The sequence below is a fragment of the Oxyura jamaicensis genome, chromosome 1 (genome assembly GCF_011077185.1).
Source record: "Oxyura jamaicensis isolate SHBP4307 breed ruddy duck chromosome 1, BPBGC_Ojam_1.0, whole genome shotgun sequence".
Classification (NCBI taxonomy): domain Eukaryota; kingdom Metazoa; phylum Chordata; class Aves; order Anseriformes; family Anatidae; genus Oxyura; species Oxyura jamaicensis.
In genome coordinates this window covers 84,497,076-84,515,955 of record NC_048893.1, presented here as the reverse complement: position 1 = coordinate 84,515,955, position 18,880 = coordinate 84,497,076, and the positions used below count along the sequence as shown (strand labels likewise).

The following is an 18,880-nucleotide window of genomic DNA, read 5'->3' as shown; positions in this document are numbered from 1 at the left end:
CAATAAACAAACATATATTTATGTTCCACTTTCATCAATCATCCTATCATACCGTACTACTCCACCAGCAGGTTAGTTGCATGCTCAGCATCCTGCAAGTATACTCCGATCTTCCACTTTTATATAGTATGTGCCTGAGCTTATAGGGGCAGGGAACATCTGCTCCCCACATTTCTGTGGTGGTGGGTACACTGATAAACTCTTCTTGGTTGGCCACTCACTACAGGTGGCTACAGTCGTCACCATTAATAACAGAAAACAGTAATTCAGCTGGAACATCAGGGTTTCATTCATTTATTGGATTATTTTTCCCTGAAAATATTAAAGAAAATTATCACAGAATCACAGACTGGTTTGGGTTGGAAGGGACCTTAAAGATCATCCAGTTCCAATGCCCTGCCATGGGCAGGGACACCTCCCACCAGCCCAGGTTGCCCAAAGCCCCATCCAGCCTGGCCTTGAGCACCTCCAGGGATGGGGCACCCACAGCTTCTCTGGGCAGCCTGTGCCAAGGCCTCACTGCCCTCATAGGAAAGAATTTCTTTTGTATATCTAATCTAAATCCCCCCTCTTTTAGTTTAAAGCCATTACCCTTTGTCCTACCCCTACACTCCCTGACCAAGAGACTCTCCTCCCCAGCTTTCTGCAGGCTCCCTTTTAGGCACTGGAAGGCTGCTATAAGGTCTCCCCAGAGCTTTCTCTTCCCCAGGCTGAACAACCCCAGCTCCCTCAGCCTGTCTTCATAGGAGAGGTGCTCCAGCCCTCTGATCATCCTCATGGCTCTCCTCTGGACTCACTCCTTAAAACTGTGTTTTAAGAAAATTATTTGATTTTTAAAACAGGTGCATATTATGCAATCTCCAAAGTGCGTAAGTTGGGTGGGAGGAGAATTTTTAAAAGAGACATTTAGTCTAAGTTATTCCATCTTCCAGTTCCCCCTTGTACCATTCATGGGCTTCTCTGATAGTTTAACTGTATGTGAATTTATGTATCTGTTGTTAGGTGGGCAAATTCAAGAATGCTGCCCTAAATTAGGAGGGATTAGGAGTCTGCAAAATAGAGTAATTAGAGTCCCAAATACCCTTTTATATGAAACTGCAATCAAAACTTAAATGCACCCGTCTTCTTCCTCCCGCCTTCCCTTTGAGAGCTCAGCAGAGCTAGAAGTACTTGGCTTTAAAGATCATTTCCAGCAAGGCTGTAAAAGAGCTCAGGTCCCAAAAGATGAAGGATTTTTTTTCTTCTCAGATCTTCCAAGCAAAATTCTAGGTTAATAGCACTGTCTTCACTCTTTCTTCATCATATACCTGTTTAAAAGGTACAAACATCTTCCAATATGCCAGCTTGACAGAGCTCAGATGGGGGAAGATCAATACATTATGGCCTTGGTAAGTGATTGCCTTTATGGCTTCAGCTGCTTGAGGATTTGCTCCGTCTCATGTACATCAGACACAGAAGCAATAACAGTGTTGCCTTAACTGGCTGCTTTTGTGTTTAAAGCGATGATTTCTTGGGCTCGCGCACTTGCACGCCGTCTCACTGAGACCCCTCGCTAGATTTCATCACACAATCCCAGCTCGCCCAGTTCACAGGGCTGTGAAATAGCCCAAGGAACAGCAGGACACATGTTTGCCTTATGAACTTGTACTTGTTCATGCTGACAGGATGACAGCCACATCGTGGGCTCCACAGGGCCAGCCAGAGCTGGTCACGTAGCCCGGCTGCCCTCCAGGGACATGGCCCAGCCCAGGGGCTCTGCACTGAGTTTAGGTTATCTGCTTAGCCCTTCACTGATGCTTGCAGCCTGCTGAAGCCAAAGGGCACACGATGCTGGCCTGAATACCCCTTGGAAGGTGAACGGTGACCCGGAGCCCCAGTGCCCCCAGGTAAAAAGCAAATACAAAAGGAGACTTTCTCTGTCAGTAAACAAAACAAAGCGAGGTGATTTTTAAACCTTCTGGCATGTCTGGGTGTCTTTACCACCACTGATGAAGAATAAACAATGCAATTATTAATTATTGATGATCACTAATAAGAATGATGATTACCATCATCATGATGCGGTCTCGCCATTCCTGCCACCTCTCTAATCAGTGTGATCTTGCTGCTATTATACATAATTGCGATCTTCCAAGTCAGGGCAGGCGAGGAAGCAACCTTTCAGTGTAAATACTAAATACTTAGCATAACAAGAGTGAGAGCTTCCCGGCTCGGAGCAGAGCTAAGAGAAGTCGCGGGCTTCCATTCTTTTTAATTTACCATCTGTTCTGTATGACACAGCCTGCGTCTCTTTAGGGTTTAGTACCCATTTATTATCCAAAAGCCACCTCTGCCTGCTATTAAAATCACGTTGGAGTGATTTAGAGAGGGGAATCCGTCCATTTGCCCAAGTGGAAAGATGTGCCATCAGCATAAACCTAAACGCTGCAGCCCTTCCCGGGCTCCAGCCCTTTCCCTGCTCCGTTTCCTTTTCTCATCCACTTTTTCGTATACCTTGCAGTGTGTGTGCATGCTCCTTACCCCTTCGTGTCTCAACACGCGCCTTGTTCCCATGTCCTGTTACTCAGCCTTACCCGCTCTACTCCTTTCCAGCTCTTTCGGTACTCACCATTATTTAATAAAACACAGCACAGATAAAGATAATTGCCGTCGCTTCCTCAGGCCCCTGGGACATCTCAGAAATCTCCCGCAGGTGCCCAGACAAGCATCTCACCCTAATAGCGAATGACTGCTAAACTAAGACAGAGCTTTCCAACAGTCTCCACAAATTGAACCCAACAATGCCACCTCCACCTCCATCGCTGCCGTCTGTGGCTTTAACCACTTCCAATTAACTGAGCGGCCCAGAGCTTTCCTTGGGGACCCAGGACAAACAGGATCCGGATGGAAAACAAGCCGAGGAAAGCAACACAATTAAATGCAAGGCAGCTTGGCTCCAGCACCTGGGGCAGGTCTGCCGGGGAGGACGGGGACCCCAGGGGAACCCACAGCCTGGAGCTCGGTCCCTACGGAGCCATCGGGGGGATGCAGGTGGCAAAGCACAGCAGAAAGAGGTAGTAGTGCCCGTCTCTGCCCATCCATGTGACTGCCAAGGGGACAACTTTCTGAGCACTAAATATTTAGGATCTCAGTTGGTTTGCTGAGACAACAGCCATTTTGTTCTTACATTTGCTACGGGAGAGAGACGTGCTACGTTTTCCCATGCAGGATGGAAGATGAATATATTCATTGCCCCAACTTAAAACAGTTTAATGAAAACTCCAGCATCACTGATGTGTCCTTGCTAGCTGTTATTTTTCCTTTACCTGCTAGACTACAGTGGGGGAAGGGAGGAGGAGAGGAGAAAGGAGACAAGGGAAAAATGAGTATGTTCTCACCAGAAATTCTGAATTGATTCAAAATGAATTCCTCCCCTCTATTTTGAATCAATGCTTCAAAATCAAAAACTCAATTTTTGTTTTAGCCTCAAATGCTTTTCCCCCCTCCACCAAACAGGTTACAGTATATGTTCAGAATTTTTTTTTTTTTTTTTATAAGGAACAATACCCTGAAAATGAAATGACAGGTTAGACTTTTTAGTATTTCATTTAGAAATGGTGATTTGACATGGGAGTTACAATTCAGTACTTTCCTCAGGGGGTGATCATGTGATTCCTAGAGGGCTGATGGAAAGCAGGGATGCTGAAGTACCAGGGCTTCTCAAGAAGTAGGTCACTTGTCTCTGCCACCCTGTTTGCTTGGACAGGCTGAAGCTGGACAGCTATTTGTCAGCACGGGGGACAAAAGGGTGGGAGGCATCCCAGGCACAGTTTGCATCACGCTGGCTAGCCTTAGCTAAGAATTGTGCCTGTGAACTGCAGAAGATGAGAGAAGAGGAAACAGTGCCATGAGATGGTTAAGGGCTCCATCTGATTTCAGTATAAGCCTGGAGCTGTTGAAAGAAGAGTGCAGTGTGAACAGCATATCACCCTGACCCGTCCTACCCATCTCGTGAACAGAGTGGCCCTCCCGCTCACCACAGCTAATCCCACAAGGTCTGCGTGAGCAATTGCAGCACAAAATTGCCCTGTGGATAGATCAAAGCACATCTGTGGCTGCTGGAGAGAGAGACACCTGAAAGAGGAGATCCGATCCCGTGCCAGTTCTGCCACGTGTGTCCAGATAGAGCTCACCTGGCTGAGAGAGCCAGAAGTTGCTGCAGGCCAGTCTAGTGGTGCATTAGCAGAGATGTGTGTGCATAGGGGAAGCTGTGTAGAGCTAAGTTTAGCTCTAGTCAACACCATCAGTCTTTCACTTTCATGAGCACTAAAATTGACTGAAACTCACTCAAAATATGTATTTTAAAAAATGGGAAAGGAAAAGAAAATGTCCGGTTCCTGTAAGATGATCAATAACAGCCAGAGCTAGAGATGACTTTTTCAGCCACAGAGAAACAACTGTTATTGTTGAATTGTTCGGGAACTTTGCCAGTGGACAAAGATAAACTAATAATGTCAAGGAGAGGAGGGGTGAGATTGCTGAAACCTTAGCTACGGTAAGAGGGTTGATGGAAACACTTTCAAGGGGCATGTGGCAGGCCTCACAGAAAGCAATCAACTCAAAGCAGGCACCAGGGAAAGCTGGGGGTGGGAGAGCATGCACCTATGGCACTGCCGCATTGCTGCTGCTGCAGCTGCTGCTGCCTGAGCAGGAGGGGCACGGGACAGTGCATCCCTCTGCTGCAGGACAGAGGGGCAGGCTTCTTCATGTAAAATCTCATTGTCGTCAGCCTGGCTGCTTCTGTCCCCAAGTGGGTGTGGAGCCCAGAAAGGTGGGAGTGGAGAGGCAGGGCAGGGTGAGAGCATGGGACACCCACGGAGTAGCCCTGCGCCCCCCCCCCAGCTAATTGCCCTCCGTTTCCAGACCCGCTTCAGACATGTAGTGCTTAATGCTGCAGAGTGGATGCTGCCAAGGCTTCACTTCTGCAGCTGCGTCCCCCGTTCCCGTGGCTCTGCAGTAATCAATTGTGAGCCTATGCATCACCCAGAGGATGCAGCCCTGGTGGATATATCCACTGCGTGGCATCGCACCGAGGGGACTTTTCTCTGGCTGCCAGAGAGCCAGCCCTTAAAAGGGGTCCACGGGTTCTTCCAGGGCGGTTTACAGTGGCTTCTAGGTTGCTGGCTGTAATAGTTTTGACTGTGAAGGGAAACTGGGGCAGTCACAGGGTCATAGTTTCCTGAGTTTCCGCAATTTCATCCTGGACAAACAGTAAATCTCATTCCCTAAAATAAAGCACTTTGTATTTTGCAAAGGATAGCAACGAGGGCTTTTTCCTCATAAGACCCTGTTATTCCTACAACATCAGCCCCATGACACCAAGGCATGAATTTGGGCCATGGTGTCCACTGACAACAAATGGAAAGGCCCTGGAGAGACTCCAATTTGTGTTTGTGAGAGATAGGCTGTTCTGTCTCATCCTGACCTTTTCAAAGTTTCCAAATACTCACTTCCATTGCTAAAGAAAAATCACTGCACATTTTCTTTTTTTCTATTTTTTTTTTAAATATATATATAAAAAAAAACTTTGCTCAAAATTTCCCAGAATTCAAGGGATGACAGCCCCAAAGCAGCCACTTCCCCGTGTGATGCCACAGGGAGGGAGAGCTCAGCCAAGGGATGTCAGTGTGGAGGGCACAGAGCCTGCTAGAGCAAGAGTCAAAAGCAAAGCCCAGGGGACCTGATTTCCAGGGCTGCCTTCTGACTAAAAAATGTTATTTCCTAGCAGCTCAGGCCTCCATCACCAGCAGTGGGGTAATTACCCCTGCTTCACCTTCATATCCTTTTAACTCACTGTATCACAGGGTACTCGACAGAGATGGCTGGTATTTTTACCCCTCTGTTGTGGAATCGGAAACTGAGGCATAGAGGAAAGTGAAGTGACTTACCTGAGCTTATTCAGCAGACAAGTGTGACACCTGCAACCAAACCGTGAGCTTTCTACAGCTGAAGATCCTTCAGGTCTCAGGGTCAGCAAATACTTGAGCTTCTTCTGTCTGGTGCTGGTTTTATGAATGTGTGTGTGGTCTCCTGCAGTGCTGAGGGCCCTGCAGCCCTCAACAAGATTTATGTCTTGTATTTAGGTGTCACGCATTCGAAATGGAAGACCTCGCATCCCACAGAGATAGGCAGAGCCTTAGGTTGCCACACCGCTGGTAGGAGCTAGGGCACGTTGACTTGGCAAGTTTCCCATCAAAGCCTTGGCCCTGTCAAGCAAACATTTTAGTTAAGAAGTCCTTCCCATGGCCTACTCTGTCCTCAGCCTCTCTGAGGACAGGGATGCTTCCAGTACGCTGGTGCCTGCTTCAGGAAGGACACCTCAGCCCCGGAGCACCCGCCCGGTACCCACAGACCAAAGAAATGCCACCAGAAGCACCTGGTGCCGCGCAGGTGGGAGCCCACATTTCCAGGAGAGCCCAAGCCGTGTGCTCCCCTCCCTCTCCATGTTTGTGTTGCTCTTTAAATGGCTTTGTTTTGCTTAAGCATCCCTTTTAAAGCAATGTTTAGCTTCCAGTTGGAATGAGCTCCAGGAAGCATGGCCAGGGCCCTGCCTGGAACAACGGTCTGTAATTTACGGTGAGTTATGTTTCAATTACCTCGGTGTTATAGCGTCTTGGTGAGGGCAGGCATTATGTCATGTCAGGGATACGGGCAAGGGAGAAAATACAGACGCTCCCATTACAGCCAGTGATGGAGCAGTTTTAATAATACTGCGGGAAAAAAATAAAGAGAAGGGGAGCGCAAATGACTTTCCAGCCATACCATTACTGCACATTAGTAACACAGCGCAGGCAGGGAGAGAGAGGGAGAGCGAAGTGGGGAAAGGAGAGGCAGTGCTGAGCGATGGGGACGAGGGAAGGGGAGATGGAGGGGGTAGAGAGAAGGAAAAATAGTGAGAGGGAAGGAGGGAGGGAGGGGCAGGGAGGGAACGAAGGGCACCAGAGGAGAAGGAAAGAGAAAGCAAAGGAGCTGGGTGAGAGATGCAAAAGGAGAGGTGGTGAGTGAGGGGGTACTACACGTGGATGTGGGTTGTCCCAGCCCCACATCTCCCCATCCCCACCACCCAACACCCCTGCACCTCCCCAGGCTCGGTTCACTGGCTGGCTGCAGGGAACAGCAAGGCAGGCGAGGAGCCACAGGGAAAGGGGAGAGGAGTGATCATTATTAGGCTTTTGTGAACGATATTGCCTTGTTGCTGGAACAAAGCACTCAACTTTCCAATAATAACAATCTACCTTTTTTTTTTTTTTTTTTTTTTTTTTCTTAATCAAATTTCCTTTGTCATTGTGGCTTTCTTTAATTTTGTTTCGGCAGGGTAGGTCTCTCACTTCCAGCTTGCTGCCTCAATCGCCCGCTTTTCCTTACGCTCAGTCACTCCTGCCCATGTGCTCCTGCTTGCTCTCTCCTTCTTTATTTTCTTGACGTAAATGGCAGTCATTGCTCAGAGAATGTGCTGGGTGAGCCTGCTTTGTAATTCAAACCTTTTATTCAGGTTACCATTATGTACTAAAGAGGAAAATATGTATTGGCTAAACAGCATCCTTACGGATTGTCCCCAGGCTGGGAGGGAAGGCTTGGGCACCGGTCCTCACGTGGACCTGCTGCTCATCGCCTGCCAGGGAATGCGGCTCATCCTCACTGCCACCTGCCTTCCCACTGCGAAGAGAAAGCCCACAGCTCAGAGATGTTTGTGCCTTTCAGTACCACAGCTTAGTCTTATTCTACCAATGCAATGACATAAAGCCATGGCGGACGTTAGGCAGGGGTTTCCCTATCACAAATAGCTTCACATTGCTATACCAGTGAAAATAAAGGCTCCCTCCCTGTCTCTTAAATGTAAGGTTTCCAAAATGAATGCAGTGTTAGAGGATAGTGGTGATAATACTGCCATGTTTCAGGCTGTGCACTTGCAAGCCTTTCAGTATCATATCTGTACAGCACCAGGGGATGCAGCTCTGTAAATGCAACCTGAACCAGGCACTGGCAAGTATTGCCATTTCTCAACTGCACACAGTGAGGAGTGCATGCCTACCTTATGCCCGTCAATGGAAAACACAACGCCATCTGATTTGGCTTAAAAACAAAAGCACATGCACAACCAATCCCTGTTACAGCACAAAGCCTACAGGAACAGTTCCCCCATCAACACACTCTTGTTATTAATCTGCACTAGATGCACTGTGTGACATTTGGGATTTTTGCCACACAGGTACAAAGACCCCGAAGTTTGGCTTAGCCTACTACTGAACCATGCTGCAGGCTTCCCAGCCCTGCAGTACAGCTATTGACAGCTGAGAGCTACAGTTTCCAGAGTGGTACCTCTTTCTGATGCTTACAGGCTTCATTTGCTGCACGAAAGCAGTGGGGTAGTTGTGCCTCCTCCCTGAAGGCATAAAGATAAAGCATGTAATGCAGTCAGGAAGATCTTGGAGGCAGAGGAATGCTACCAGAAATGTAAAGTGGAGACTCTCTCAAAGCATGCTCCAGTCAGTGGATTGTCCCAGTTTCAAAGGAGGACACACACACCCCAAAGGAAATGATTAAGGGTGACCTGAGTTCCATACAAAAAAAAAAAAAAGCTCACCTTTTCTGCTTGTCCCCAGGTGGAGTGGATGACTTTCTGGTCTAACTCACAGTTGTCTGCCTGGACTCTGCAAGAAGATTTCTATTTTGTCCCTGGGCCTCGTTGTAAAGGAGACCATGGTCTGCCTTATATCGTATGAGGTGTAACCAGGAATTTGTTGTTCACTTAGAGTCTTTTTGCCTCAAGGCAAATACAACCTTACATGGCAAATGCAACTAACATGCATTATAAACAGGTGATATTTCTCTTTGCAAGTGGAAATTAACTTATTTATTTATTTGGCCTCTTGGGGATACCTCTGCACAGAGGGGCAGGAATCAGTTGCATGCAGAAAAGAGAGACTTCATCCAAACAGTCCTGCCCCAGCCTCTCATTAGTCTTGTGGCAGATTCTAGCAGTGAGAGCCTCTGAAAATCTCTTTCCTCCCTCCATTTCTGAGCTCACAGATGTTAAACACAGGTGATGCAGATCTGATGGTCCTGTAGTTCCAGCTTCTCCTCATTTCAAGATGCTAAATCACATTTAAAGATGTTAACAATGCACCAAATACCCTCAGCATACGACATCTCTGTGTAAGCGATCACTGGAGCTGTCACAGGGATATTATTAATTTGCCAAGGAGAAGAAACACATTCTTCCTGGTTCTGAATGGAAGGGGAGGTGCCTGCATGGCAGCTTCTCAAACAGGAGGAGGGCCAGGCTTTAGAAAATGTTGAGGGTCCCCACCTAGAAAAACTTTTTTTTTTTTTTTTGTTTAAATTAGTATTATTTTAGCATGGATTGAGCAATCCACCTATATTGTCTATTGGTTTTCCTCTGTTGTGATTAGTCATTAAAGTCATATCACAGCCTGGTCCTTGTTTTTAAACACAGCACAGTGAATACCATCTTTTCCTGCTTAAATTTCCATATGATTTTTCTTTTTAACCTAAAACATGAAGTGCCTGTGGAATATGCGAATATGCCTTTGGGATAATCACAAGTAAACACATGGGTAGCAGCATGTTTGCAAACAGCTAACATTCTGAGACACCAGCCAACAGAGAAGCAGGTTTTGTGGCACTAGATGAAATTCAGCAGAGATTTGCTGGGCAGTTGGGGATGTAGTTTCGTTCCTCTTCACACAGGGGAGAACTCGCCATGGGTATTTTGGGAGGGCTCTCTGTCTCAGGCTCAGCAGAAGAATTCAGAGTTCCTGTTGCCTACTGCTGTCAATAATGATATTCCCTCACTGCTACAACTTGCCGTCCACTTGGCTGCCTGTGGTATCGCTTGGAGACTACAGGTTGAAGAGCTTGCACAGTAATTGGGTCAGAGAGCCTCCTGAGAGGAGCCTGGCTGTGTTTCTCCTCATCCCAGTCACCATTTTAACCGAAATCCAATGAACACAAGGAAAACATGGCAAGTTAAATAGCCAGGCTTCTGGCATACTTTTGAAAATTTGGAAAATGATGCAAGGCACAAAATTCTCTTCTTCGATAAATTTAGGAGAGCAGATACTAAATGTCTTTCTGTAGCACAGCACTTTCCAGTCCTTCTGGTTCATATAATAGGATGTATTAGGATCCAGTTACAAGACAAAGTCCACCAGGGAGTGAAAGTGTGAAGCTTAATACAGTATCAGAGAAATGGAAAGCTTCTTTAATAGTACAGAAGGGACTTGTGCTTGAAAGCATTTAACAGAGCCTTGGTAAGTAAACTGTAGTAATTGAGCTAGCAGAAGCATTTAGCTTGAATACTGTGTGTATGTATAACAAAATCAAATAAGCACCAGGAAGAACTATTCTTCAAAGGGATGATTTGAAATGCTTCTATTCCCTCTCCAGACTAAGAGCATTTATTTGTTTTGGCCTGCACATTTCATTGTGCCATGTAACTACGATGACTCCTGGTTTGTGAGCACAGAAGGATTTAAACCACAGGGCATTAATGTCAAGCTTCATATCTGCAGCTATTTCTAGTCCACCAGGGAATGCAACCCTTCAGCTCCAGAACTTCAAACTGAAAACTCAGCAGATCATAGTATCCTCTGGGATTAGTCCTCCCACGTGCCTCTCTTGCTTCCATCTCTCTGCTTTCCTTGAGGTTCACATTATCTGGAGAGAAACAAGGGTGCTAAAAGGCATGGGAGTGGAGATAAATAACAACCATGAGATTTCTCTCAAAGAAAAACACTTCACTTTGGTTAGCTGTATGTCAGAACAAGCAGTCCAGAAAGAGAAAAAGAGAGGAAGAAAGGGAGGAAAATACATGACAATACAAGCTTTAAGGAACAGACCTCTATACACAACAAAATTCTAGTATTGAATACAAGAGGTTTTCAAAGGTCTTAATAATATTTGGTCAAAAAACACCCATTGGAATTGTTTATATTATCCTTGAACTGAACTCTAGGATTTACAATAAATTAAGTTGGAAATGAAGGCAAAAAGCAGTGTTGTTTCTTGAATACTGTTGCAGGACCTTGTAGAAGCTGAGATTTGAAAACATATAAGTCTGTTCTCCACTGGGAAGGTGGTCTTGCATACAGATGAGTCCTAAGATGATGGTCCCAAGAACTAGACTTGCCGCTGTGACACCACATTAAATTCTAACTGCATAAGGTTGGGGTAAAATATTTTAACTTCACTGTTTAAAGTGGAAAGTGACGATTCAGTCTGATATTTTAAGATTTTCATTTTGCTGGAAAATCTTTTCCATTTGGGAGTTCAGCTTTACATGGTAAACTGGGTTGAACAGGAATTCACTAGACAGGAGTTTAGTTTAACCCGTTTGGGCACCTTTGATAGTGAGGAGAATTCCAGTTCCTGAATTTTCATCTGAACATGAGGAAAATGGATGAAATTGTCCACTAGGAAGAAAAGAACCCTTCACAAAGTTCAGCCCCAGATTTTTATGATGATACTTGAAAGATGCTGAGACATGCATAGAAGACAAGACAAGAGAAGGATAAAAACAAAGACAAGAAGTAAAACAGGCAACAGAGAAGGCAAAGGGATCAATGTGATGCAATGATGGAGGCTCACTGAGAAGAGTAGACTTAAGGAAAAGGATCAGGTGCAACCCATTTTGGAGGAAGGGAACACAAGAGTCAAAGGACTAAAGAGACAGCCTGCGTTGTGGCTTTATCAGACCTTCAGATGCTGTAAGATATTTATTATCAGCTGGGAAAGGCACATCTTCAGAACTGTACAGCAATCCTAGTTTTTGCAAAAAATCATGTTCCAGAAAACATGTGCCACCAAGGAGCAAGGCTTCTGTCTGGAGATCAGTGTCATAGCTGAATCAGAGACTGCTGAGCTGAGGACAAGGCACTAACTTTGAGTTCCTGTATTAAGCAAACAAATAAGGAAGAATCCAGCTTCGACTACGACATGCTGAAATATCCTTACACAGGTATGTGCAATAAAACAGCACGATGGGAGAAAAAGGAACGGAAAGTCATTATTGTATACAGCTTCTGCACTCCCCCACTCAGCAAGGCATGCAGCGATTTGGAAAAATTAGGGTCTGACTGTTCTTTCTCTCTTCTTAGTGAATTTTCTCACCTCCACTGTCCCAGCCCACCACCCACCTTCCAAGAAAGCCAAAGCTCCAGTCATTTTTTGTAATGTTTAATTCTTACTTGAAGAGCTTTTGTTACCAGGTTTAAGGAAAACAAAGAATGCTAAACAACTTAAACAGCCAACATCTGACAAATAGCAAATAATCAAAGCACTCAATTCACACATAAATGAGGCCAGGGATTGCCTATTATTCTGTCTTTGCACACTACCCAGAAAACAGGCAGAGGGGGTGCATTCTTGGTCAATCCCTAAGCACTGTCATAATAAACATGATTAATAGGCTATAATTTACCTGCACAAATAATTCAATGAACAAATACAAACAACAAACAAATTTAGGCAGCCGTGATCAGATCTTGAGCAGAATAAAGCAAATTCACTAAATAAATTGGTATCAACTAGTCCTAGTAATTGCATTCCATCTCCCAGAATGGCTCGTGTATTACTTACGGAGCCCAAAAGCCTACCAAGCATTTTACCGGCTAACTCCATTCTGTGACTACAAGAGCGGATTCACTGCCTACACCCAAACGGATTTGCATTGACATTTTTATGGGGTTTTCTAGCCTCGCAAGTATTTTCTAAGGGATGGAGTCTAAAATATCTCCAGTCCTCCCATAATATTCCTGATTAAGTAACAGGATCAGATTAGGTTTTGTATTCTTTCAGCCACAGAAACTACTTACTGGGGCATTAAAACAGGAGTTCCTGGAGAAACAGGCCATAGATAAGCCCTCGGGACTGTGCTAGCTTTCCTTGTTACTCTCCCCATACTTCAATTGTCCTGGTTTTTAAGCTTGAGTTACACCTCAGCCAAGATCCTAGAGGTCTGCACTGGCTTTGACCAGCTCTGGGAGAGGCAACTACCTCTCCTCTGCATACCAGATCTATGGTCTGCTTTGTAACTCCCAAGAAGAGCTCTCAATCTTTGGAAGAAATGCTGAATTTACCTTTCCTGGCCCACACATCCTCCCTCCTGCTGCCTGAGCCAGGCAGCAGTGCTGAGTGTGGTGGGTAAGCCTGGCTTCCACGACAAGGTAAGATAAATGGAGAAACATGTGCTGCAAGAGATGTTTATTGAGTGAGATGCTAAATGAATAACCCAATCAATGCTGTAATATTTAATTCAATACAAACTTCAGATTGAGAGTGTTCCCCATTTATTTTGTGCTGTCACAGAAATTGTTGTTCGTTAGAGCAGGGCGCTATCATTAAGGAGGTTTCCAGCAGGAAGGGGCTGGCTCCGGGCTTGGCAATGGGTACAGACTTTGTATGATTGCGTGTGACCGAGAGTTTAGTACCATCCTTCCCCAAAAGGAGCTTTAGGAAAGGCAAGAGACCTTGTGCCACTCTCGCCTGTAATGCTCCCACCCTCTGTATTGTCTTGCACCAGCCTAACATTTTCTGCATGTGGCAAGGAGCCCTTTGCAGCTGTGTCTATGCCCCGGACTATTTGGACATGCCAACCATGAGTTTAAACCACCCTATTCTCTCCTTCTGGGCTCCCAGTCCCTTGCTGGGACACTGCCACCACTCATGTTTTGCGCAAAGGGCTGCAGCCTGGGGTAGGGGAGGTAACAGAGGAGCTGTAACATTGTCCTGAGAACACAGGCTCTGCCAGCTATGCAGCAAAAGGAGCAAGAGGAGCCTGCAAAACTCTTCCTGGGTGAAGTCCTAGACTGCAGACCTGCCCTCACCATGTCAATGCACGCATCGCAGCACTGTGAGGGAAAGGCAGCAAGGTCAGCCGCAGCGTGCCAGCACACCCTGCTTGCACTTGGACTAGGCTGCAGGCAGCCCTGCCTGCTGGCACGCCGTCCCGCCTCACCACCAGCACAAAGTGCTCACCCCCTAACACACGTGTGTGTAGGGATGGCATGGCAGGGGTTGCCAGCTGGCGGGGTTGCCCCTTGCTTGTGACAGGTGGCATGTTGTCTCTAAATCATCCCGGCCATCCTTATTCAGTGCACCTGGCACCCTGTCCCCCACATTTATAGCTGCCACTCTCATAGCTCTCAAACCATCTGGTACAGCTCTGACTTGCCCTGTGCTCAATGGGCTTTCCTGTCCTTAACACTCAACCGAGCCGTGCCTGCAGCTCCTTCCCTGTCCCATGTTGCCTCTGCCTATTTTTATACTCCCTGGCCTCTGTCGCTGGCCGATTTGTGCCATGATCCAGGAAGATGTTTAAAGCATTGCCTGGCATCGCTGAAGCCCCATTCTTTGAACTAGTCTATTCTCTTTTTCCTGAGGATTCACATGAAAGCAGCCCCAGGTAGCTCGATATTGATTTCCACAGGGGTGTTTGAGGAACTCTTTCATTCCAGCAGGTTGAATACCTTCACTGGGTGTTCTTCAAAGCCAACTTCACTTTTGAATTGATCCCAGTTAGCTTATTCATTCCCTCCTCAAAGTCCTTCATTCTCTCTTCTGTCTCTCTTTGCTCTCTCAGGCAAGTCCTTAATTATGCCCCTGTGTTACTCAGGTGAAGAAGCTGAAAGCTGTGCTTAACATGTCCTCTTATTACCCACAGAGGACTAATGAAAGAAGGACTGATTTAGTGAGTCTGGATGCACATGTGTTTGCATGCTTATTTAGTCCTTTCAGTTCCTCCCTCGCAAAGGAAACCAGATCCTGCTGGCCATTGGTGATGGGTAGCTGACATGGGCACAGAGTATATTTTTGTCAAGCTTCAAGTGCTCTGAAGGTTTGTGATTCAAGGTAATTTACGAGGAACCGTTTTGAAAGGAGAGCGCAAAACCTCCATATTAATTGGGGGTGATCTAGGAGGCAAAGCATCTGTCAATGCAGAGATAACAACGTATGAATATAAACAGAAACAACCCCCTGCTCCCCTTTTCTATCTAATCTAGCCATCCATTCATCGATCCTAATCCTACCTCCTCTTCTCCCTTCCTTTCTTTTCATGGCTGCGAGAATTCATGTTTCATCCCCATTTCAAAGGCTCGTGAGTAACCAGAACTTTGTCGGCATCTTCATTTTAAACAGAAAAAACAAACAGCACCCCCTCAGCCCCCCTTCTCCCAGTCTGTTCCTGACAGAAACATAGCAACCAGCATGCACGGCTTTCTGCAGGCAGCCTAGTTTGCATTTAATTAGTTCTGTGATATCCTAAACTTCTTTCAACCTCCGCCCCCAGAACATCATTGTAGAAATCCTCACTCCGGGAATGGCATGATAGAGCTGTCAAAAACCCAGCATCTGTGCCAGGAAGTGTTTAGAGCACTTGGGTTCCTGAATCGGGACACAACTTGCCCGGAATAGACTCTGCTACCAGGAAATTGAGTCAATATAACGCTCTGCAGAGGAACAAAGATAGGAAATCTAAACCCAGCTATACAAATTGTGACAAACAAGGCAGAGACGTGACGTTACCTGCTCACAGAGCATCTGTGTGGCATACCAGCATCCACACCAGGACAGGCGGCTGATCTCCCTGCTGAGAGGAGACAAGGGTTTTCCAAGGTGAGGAGGAATCTGGTGGGACGATCAGTCCTAATGCCCAGCATCTTCTTTTTACAACCTCGCATCCGTGTGCCAGCTGTGAGCAGGACCTCATGAGTCTCGCTGCAACAGGGCTTCTGTTTTCATTGATCATCATTAGGCACACATTCCAAGGGCACTGAGTGGAAAAGAAAGAGTAATTTTACTCTAGAGGGAAGGGGCTTGTATGGACCTTTGTGGACACTACATAGGCTGTCCTTGTCAAGTGAGAGTGCTCAGGACCCTGATCAATCACCCTTCCCACTTCACCTTGCAGAAACCACTGCCTCCAGCCCCATGCAATTCCTGATAGCTTCATGAGCTCCTTCCCAGTCCTGGACCCTGCTTCCAAGGCTTCTGCTTGGACACTGCACGAGAAGTTACCAAAGATGAGAATGAGATCAGTGTGTGGCTGAGCTATGCTGGCTACTGAGGATCCTCATCCTTTCTGTTTGACCTTTGCAGTCCTGAATTTCCACCCACAAGATCAATCTTTCCCTCTCCCTCCTCCTCCTAGACAACAGGGAGGACAGGGAGTGAAGTCAGAACACATTGTCTGTCCCAGTGACCATCTTAGGCAGCCGATGGGATAGTCATTTTTCCTCCCCTGAGCAAAGCCTCCCTTTTCCATCCGTTTACCCCTAACCCATAAGTGATAAGTGCCAGCCACAAGAAAGCTTCCCACACTTGCCTGCTTTTCTGCTAGCCACAGCAAACCCAAAAACTGGAAAGCAAGCAGAGCTAAAGCAGGCAAGAGCTAAAGCAGGAGTCGATATTTTTAATCATTCTGTCAGCCCACTAACCCCTTTTGATGCTTCCACCAGTCTTGCAATCAGCAAGAGCACTGCTGACAACGGTACCAGCACGGAGTGAGGGGTCCTTCTGCAAGTGAGTGGTGCAGCCGAGCTTCTTGCTCCCACCAGGCTCAGCCTCTCTGCAGGGGAGGCAGCTGCATTCGCCACCAGGACCCTGCGAACTGAAGCACAGAGAGCATTCACCTCATTCGGCAGTTCCTCCCCCCATCCCCTGCCACTCTGCTGCTGTTAAACTCACTGCAGCCTCAGCCGCTTTATCATCTCATTTGCTTTCTGATCTGACACCAGTCTGCCATGCAGCTGATCAAAGGCAGAAACCAGAGTGCAGCCAGGCTGAGCAGCCCCAGAATTCAAACAAACATGTCACTTCCCATCTCTACATGTTAGACAACTTCACTTCTTTCTGTTACTGCCTCTTTTAATCTCTCCCTCCACACACATACACACACCTCCCCCCCTTTGCTTTCTCTTCATCCTCTACATTCATTTCCCGAGCACATATGCTGTCACCTTTTCCCCTTCTTTTCTTGATCTTTCCTGTCACTTTTCCCTCCTTCACCCTTTCCTCCAAGATCCATCTTCAGGACTGCTCTCACTCCTTCTACTTCTTCCCGGTGTTTTCAAACTTTTTTTACTTCATAGCTTCACTTTCTGCCTCTTCCTCACTCTTTTTGGAGATTCTGCATTGTTTCACAGGAGTGAAGTCACTTTTTGGGGTGCAGAAATGAGGTGCCAGAAGGGATAGTTTTTCCTGCAAAGCTGTGGGTAGGCTAGTATTAGAACCAATATTATCTATAGATGTCCCTTGAATCAGTAAACAACCTCCTGCCACGCAGTCTCTAATGGATCAGAAGCCTTTCAACACTTGGAAATCCAATGTAGGGAAGAAAGAAATCCGGAGGTCCATTCCTGCAAAGAAGGAAAGGAAGAAAGAGAGCGAGAAGGAGGCAAAGAGGAAAGAGAAGAGAGGGAGAGGGGAAGAGAACAAGAGAAAGGCAAAGAAAAAGGTATTTTGGACTTTTAGGAAAGGTGGGAATGACAGGCAGTAAATACAAGAATTCAAATACAAGAATTAATTTTATTTTTTTTTTTAAATTTAATAACATTGCAGAATTTCATTTTATTGTAATCCTCAAATAATACTTGCATCTCAGGCTGAACTAGTGATCTTTGGAATCCCTCTGGTAATTCTTTCCATCACCTATAACACAGGGCTACAGATTACTCCTAATGCTGGATTTGGGTCCACGCTTAAATATTTCTGTCTGGAACTAGCTATTGCTCTGTACTGGGAAGGAGACCAGTCCAGAACTGTTTAGGTCAGGAAATGAGCATTGAGTCTGATTGCTTATGGCACAAGGCTTTTGTATCTGATGGCAGACAGACTGCATACCTTAGAAAAAGACATAGGAATCACACGTGAGACAGAAGAGGAAATTTTACCTCCACTTCCCTCTCCATAGGGCTCAGACCAAGCCTTGAGAGTTGGAAATGCCTCAAACTAATCTGCAAAATTTGTATCAAGATATGAACATCTCTAAGGTCTTCAAGCAGGCATTTTGGTCTACACCCAGCTTGATTAAAGTATTCCTGGATTCAATTAACTGAAATATAATGAGATTATTTCACAACATGCAATCTGATTATTATTATTATTTTTTTTGGTTACAGTAAAGTGAGTGAGCAGTGATTACAGGGCTTAATACAGCAGACCTTGCTGTACTGAAATCAAAAAGTGACATGAAATTAGGTCAAATTAGCCAGAACTTCCTGGGGAAAGCTGGGGGTGGGGGAAAATAGCTCTGCTTTTTCTTCATAAGTTTATTTTTCATTAGATAATTCTAGAAAATGTATTCTGTGACACATTAGATAATGCAAGAAGAAATAGTTTAAATGAGAGACATGTCATTTTCATAAAAATAAAGCACACACTGAAACAAGAGTTACATACATACACACAAAATCCTTTCTCCAGAATATTCTCTAATAGAAAAAATCTTTCAGAAATGAGGACTCCTGTTCCAGTTGCACATCAAACCTGTATTTCAAAAATCTGAATCCTGGGTGTTGAGGACTGTAGCTTTTATTCTGTGAGTGTGAGGCAGCTACACACCTGTGTGACGGCTGGCATGGAGGAGACTTCTAACACGACATTGGTCCACCAAGCACATTTTGAAATTCCACCACCCATCTCACTCCCCACACCCTGGTGAAATGAAATGGTTGCTCCAAAAATGGGCCAGCTAAGAAAATTACATGTTTCTCTATACCTTTGGACCAGCCTCTGGTGAAGTGCCCATCTCAGGGTTTTGCTAGCTATGACAGTCCTGGAGCTGAAAAACCTGCTGAGCTTCTCTTGTTTCATTCTCTTG

At 45.8% G+C, this 18,880-nt stretch overlaps 1 long non-coding RNA gene across 2 annotated transcripts in view; it reads right to left on the bottom strand.

Annotated features, from left to right (window-relative positions):
- LOC118160265 overlaps positions 1–18,880 on the bottom strand; it is a 234,671-nt gene that overhangs the window by 8,986 nt on the left and 206,805 nt on the right. The window contains exons 10-18 of one of the 2 annotated variants that reach the window (XR_004747383.1): positions 17,019–17,267; positions 16,497–16,662; positions 16,078–16,206; positions 15,586–15,832; positions 8,624–14,988; positions 8,376–8,422; positions 7,586–7,695; positions 6,636–6,749; positions 5,928–6,245 (exon numbers count right to left, since the gene is read on the bottom strand). This is a non-coding gene — a long non-coding RNA (uncharacterized LOC118160265). The remainder of the gene's footprint in view (positions 1–5,927; positions 6,246–6,635; positions 6,750–7,585; positions 7,696–8,375; positions 8,423–8,623; positions 14,989–15,585; positions 15,833–16,077; positions 16,207–16,496; positions 16,663–17,018; positions 17,268–18,880) is intronic. The other variant, XR_004747384.1, reaches the window with a different exon arrangement.